Here is a 6,187-nt window from a genome sequence, read left to right on the forward strand (position 1 = left end):
TTATCAGTGCTGTGAAACTTTTGATACTCTCATTTTGATACTCTCATTTTAAATTGATTCAAATTAATGGATTTATTACAAAATTAAAAACTTCCTAAACTAAAGGATCAGTGCTGTGAATTTATATATATATTTGGAAAACTAAGACTATAGGTAGGAATTTATAAGTGATCTTGTATTATCTGTGTGTGTAAAAGGCTGCCTCTTTTAAACTGATTATTACTGGGAGCTGTATTTGCTTTAGCAAAGTTCCAAAGTATTGATATTGACCTATTCTTTACAAATGGCATTAATTCTTTGAAAAGAGATGGTCTTTCAAATAAAAGATAATGCTAGCCTAATTGTTACATGGCTTGTAGAATCGTTTATTGCTATCACAAAATATACAGTGCGAGTTTATAACCTTTAGATGAAATGCTCCATTCTACTTTGGAGAATACTGGATACCTTAGAAAAAATATATCACTTGGTGATCAAGGACTATTTGCTTTTGGGATATCTTTGACTTGGATGTATTGGAGACCCTTTAACTTGAAGGGAGAACACTACCATAAGACAATCATTTGCAGCTCTATCATCAGGTTCCTCTCTGACAAAAATAAATGGGATAGGCTATGTGACCTTTTTTTTTAAAGCTATTTTCAATGTAACTTCAAGAGGAGCTTTTCGCAGTTGAAATAATATTTGTTATAATATTATAGATTCTTAACTGTATTCAGTCTTAAGCATTTATTAGTGCCAGCTGACCTGCTATGTCCTTCTCCCATCTGCTTTTGTCTCTCAGCTTTTAGCTTTTCTTGAAAGCTTCAGAGGCTCTGAGAGGAGGAAGGAGTAGCTTGTACAAATGTTAGGTTGTGAATCCGTGCATGATCTACAGAAATACATGACCATTTGAACTCGAGTTGAGAGGGTGACTTTATAAGCTCTGTGCACAAGGTCTTGTGGCCCAGCCACGGTGGGCAGAGGGAGCTGGTGGGGCTCACCAGGCAATGCCACCTGGAGAAGGTGACAATGGCCACTTCTGGCCTGAGGACAGAGCGGAGCTGCAGGAGTCCTGCAACAAGCTGTGATAAGGCAGGGCAGGAGAGGTTTTGCCCTCCCTGATGTTGGCAGAGGGCAAGAGCTGCTGATGTTCTCCACTGTTGATCACGTATCCCTGAGGTGTTTCATGAGACTTGGCCTCTACCTGCAGCTTGACTTGCCATATGGCTGTTGGAAAGCTGTCACTGCTCTTCTGATCCTGGTGGGCCTGGAGAGACCAGTTGCATCCAGGCACTTCTCAGATTGAGCCTGATAGCTTCTGGGTTTTTGCTCATGAACAGCAGCTGGCCAAGGGGACATGGTTTTCCCTTGTGAAAGGAGTGCTGGTCAAAATGGTTGTACTGTACTGGTGACTTCGTGGTGACTAGCCTGATTGGCTTTTTTAAGCAGGTTTTTCTCTATTGTTTCAGGTATCTTTCCAGTTGCTCTTTAGTACCTTGTAATGGGTGAGTTTCTTGTTTTTGAATTGTGTTTTAATTAATATGTGGGGATCTTTTTCTATCTAAGGAAAAGGCTTTTCTGAGAAAAAAGCTCATTTGATTAGGGGCATCTTGCATCTAAGGTCTTGTGAGACTATAATTCAGTGGGAATAAAGAGCTCCTGCTTCATGCAGAAGAAGTATCTTCTCTGAAATCTCGGCAGTGGCTGGGAGAAAAAAATTCAAACCCATTAGCTCTATTGGTAGAACATCCTGTGTGCAGACAGGGAGGCATGGATGAAGGTGCTTAGTGTGCTGCAGCTCAGCTGTTGGGAAGTATCAGGCCTCTGGGAGAAGAGCAGTGGGCAGCTGCGAATGTTGGTGGCAGGAGCTCGAAAGCAGAAGCTCTTGGAAGGGCCTCAGATGCTTTGCATGCAGTGGTGGTATGTTGAAGTCTGAATCATAGCTCTGTCTTACGTACCTGACACTTTTGGTGGACGGGTTGGTAGCCAGAGATTTTCCCTAGATTCCCTCTGCTGAAGTTTTTTGGTGTTACATAGAAATACTACTGCATCTTAATGACAGCAAGTCTTAAAATACTTGTAGAAACTCATTGCTAGTGTAGATGTTTGCAAAAACAGGAGCTGTATGTTAGTGTCCTGAATTTCTGCTTTGATTCTGTTGCCTTAGATAACCAAGGTGACTGACTCTGCTACTCTTAATAAGCATAGTTTCCTGTTAAGAGGAATTAGCTAACAGTTGCCACACAGAATTTCTTAGAGGCTGGAAATATTTTCCCCAATTTGAGTGATCTAACACCTGACAGTTTCTGTGGTGCATATGCATTATATTCTTTTAGAAACCTTTTTTTGGCAGATATTTGGGCTTACAGAAGCAACTGATCATGATCAGTTCTTCTAATTGTTTGTTAGTCTAGTCTCTGTTTAGATTTGAGCGAATCTGACCATTGGGGAGTAAATTCTATGTTAATGTATTTTCTACCAGCATGCTGTGCCTGACAGTTCTGTTTTGTTTCTAAACTGGCTCCTAGTCCTCACCAGAATTAGTTCAAGACAAATTTGTGTACCTCACCTCATTTAGAATGTTTAGATGGGAGAGAGCTGTTTTTCCCCATCTTCCTTTTCTGAACAAGTAGTACGTTATTAAAATACCCAAGGGTAAGAGAGAATTTCATGTCAGAGAATTTCAGAAACTACATCCTTGTGAATTTTTTTATTTAAAAAAATATTATTTTAATTATATAGTTTGTTTGATTTAGAATTTACCAAAAATTCAAAAGTAGTGCTAAGATAGTAAGTAATTTTTGTGATTTTTCCCATCTAATTTAGATTATTTTCCTAAGTCTTGCCAGTCTTTTTCTCAGTCTTTTGACTTGTTGTTGTCTCTAACTTGTATTCTTTGGCAGATAATTGTTTATCATATTTGTAATCTGATCACATCCACCAGGGCAGAAAAATAGTTCTTATCCCTTTGCTTGCATTCTGCCATACTCTGATTCCTGTTAAGTAGTAAACGCAGTATCTGACCTCAGCAAAGGTTGGACAAGTTTAGTTAGCATTTGCTAGCAAAAACAGCAATGGAGGATTCACATGCTGGTGTCTGAGGAACTGGTCCAGTATGAATTTCAGCTGCAGATTCAGTTATACTCTAAGGCTGAGGGTATATTCAAACTGACAGCACCTGGCTCCCAGGAGAGTGCCCTCAGTGTGAGGTTTGGCTTCCTGGCAGCTGGGAAGCAAATGCTACCTGCTCCTTTTGGCTGTAGTAAACAAACTGGCCAAAGCAGTGCTTTTTCCCTTTATTATCCTAGGATAGCTGAAGTTCAGCTGCCCCTGCTAGTGTTTACAGGTGACTGCTCTGGTTGTGAAATGTAGAGAAAAATAGTAAGGACACAGTAATGGTTTGTATGTAGATGCAGATGAATGTAAACAAATTTTAGAGTAATAAAACAATAAATACCCTTCAGTTAATGAAAGCAGCTTATAATCAAGGACACTTCACTAACCAGACTTGATTGTTTGAAAGGAAAGAAAATTTTGATCCTAATGGGATTAAATTTAAAAGTGGGCATTTGCTTCAAAGCAGAGATTAAGACCTTGGGTTTAGTCACAGACAGCAAATTTTCAGGACCTATTCTTCCTTCAGCTGAAGCTAGAGGCAAAATTCTTGTTGAAGCCAATAAGGGCAAAAGAGTGTGTGCTCCAGTTGATAGACATATATAACTGGAAAGTTGCTCATATTTTAATTATAAACTGTTCACTGGAAGTTTCCAGGTATTTGGTATCTATATTTGAATGACAGTTGATCACAAACTATTCAGCCACATTCAGCTTTCTCTTCTCAAGGACACCATTTAGGGTTACTATCTCAGGACCAAACCAAAGCTAGTCAGTTAAGATTTTTCTTCATTTATTTAATTAGGCTGGGGATCTAAGCCCCCAGTTTCCACGTGGTTTGTTTAAAATAAAAGTGCATCATCTTTGACAGTGTGCTCAGGCCTTCTGTGGCACTTGCCTGCAACAGTGAACTTTTCTGTGATTTTTTGACTTTGATGCTTTCTGGAGCTGACTTACCCTTTGGCCTAATGAAAGGAAGGAAAGTGCTTACAAAATTGTTGAAGCTAGGTAGTGATATTGAGAGCTGCCCCATTAGAAACACCTTCTTATGTCTTGCTTTTAAGCCTTGTCCCCCTTTTTTCTTCTTCAGAACAGGGAAGGTGAAAATATAATATCTGTATTGTATGGGGCCATACCTCATAGCTTATGTGACAACACTAATATGAAATGCAAATGGAAATAATTAGAAACATTTATGGGAGAATCTACTGTTCTGATGAAACTATACTACTTAGTGCCAAAAACAACACCCCTGTTCTTTCTTCTGTCTTCCCACTTCAAAATTGCTTTGTAAGTTGTAGAGAATTATAGTTGTTGGCTTTTGATGCAAATGTTTTTTTGGCTCATTTCTGCATAGCTCTTTATTGGCATTTATTTTAAAAGGCAAAGTAAACACTTTTAAAGTGACTGTTTTCTCTTAAGAATGTTAGGATGGTCTTTCTTGTGGATCTTTTTTGTTCCTTGCTGGTTCAATATTAAGTTTCACAGATGGTAATAAAAGTCAGTAAATTTCTGAGACCTGTTCTTGCACTCTGCTTGAGGATGTCATATAAAAGACTTTTGCTGCCGGGTTGCAGGGTGTATGTATACCTGGCCGTATGAAGACTTCTCTGCAGTTTACTGATCTCTAGACCTAGACTATATACCTGCTTTTCTTATATACTGCACTTGTCAGACAAGTCTATGGCTAGAATGAGTCATGCTATCAAGAGATGTAGATACAAGGTGAGTCATGATAAAGAGAGGACCTAAATGCCTAAGATTTGTGCAAGGTGCAAAATTTGAGGTGCTGAAAATTTCCAAGCAGAATCAGAGACACTGGCCTGAGTTTCCTTCCAGGACTAAGAAAGACATACTGCCAATGACAAAGGAGTTGTGTGCTCCATTCAGTTATAAAATAGCCTGTGAGTGAACAATTTACACAGGAAATGTAAGAAACAGATTTGGTGTCTTCCTTGGTCTTCTGGCAGTCAACACTTCCAGTGCTCAGGTGTATGTCCTAACCAACAGCTGTGGGTTGTAGCCCTTCTTGGAAGTTACCACAGTACAAAAATAATTTCAATTTATTTAGGATAGAAAATTAATAGAACTTTGTAAATTTAGGTTGCTTTGGGAGCTCCACTGGTGTCGGATGAAGGATGAGTTTTGAACTGTGTTAACTATTTAATGTAAAATTCAAAACAGCTCAATGGGAGTTCCAGTAAATACCTAAACCTCTAAGCTCAGAATTTTCTACTCAAGTGAAGGAATCTTATTTTTTTTTTATGTGCAGTGGTATGTCATCAGCAGTGGGGTTGCAAATCTGAGGACCCCTGAGCAGCCTTGTGAGTACTGCTCAGGGAAATAGGGCATAGAGAATCACTGAATGGTTTGGGTTGGAAAAGACCTTTTAAAGATCATGTAATCCAGCTCCTTTACAATGGTTTTCATCGGTCGCACTAAAGAACAGAACTGACCACCTGCAGACCATATCTCCTGACAGCCCCAAATCTGCTACAGTTTTCCCAAATTGAGTTTGCATGACTGAGGGTAGCTGCAGCTCTGTTCACATTCTTTGTACTGCTTGGTCCAGCAGCATAAAACTGAATGTTTGTCTGAATCCTTTACTTACCTTCTTACTCAAGCCAGAGTTTCAAATTACGTCTGCTACCCTCTACCTTGCTATTCTTCCTCCAAATTTACCTTCCACTTATAGCACAGTCCACATCCTTTCCACTTTGTCTTTGTATCTCACCAGGTCTCAATCCTTTTATCCGTATCCCACCAAAGTTTTTCTCAGATCAAAATTGTGCTCACAAATGCTTGTTTACATTAAACATTGTATGTTTCAAAAAGTATTCTCTGTGCTCACTTCCTACCCGAGTGTAACAGGACTCTGTGAAGGTGCAAGTAACGTGGCATCACCATTCCTGTGAAATGGAAATATGTGGGCAGTTAGCTCTGCAGGTTTCAGTGTCCCAGGGATCCAAACCTGCTTTTTGTTGAATGAATGATGAGTTAAAACTGCCTACTCCTTTACAATAGTAAAAACAAAGCAGGAGGGAAAATGTGATTCTATTAGCTAGCATACAATTTATATCCAGAAGATTTA

Source organism: Manacus candei, unplaced genomic scaffold (genome assembly GCF_025592945.1).
Source record: "Manacus candei isolate 608988 ecotype Guabito, Panama unplaced genomic scaffold, ASM2559294v1 h1tg000067l, whole genome shotgun sequence".
In the NCBI taxonomy this organism is placed as follows: Eukaryota; Metazoa; Chordata; class Aves; order Passeriformes; family Pipridae; genus Manacus; species Manacus candei.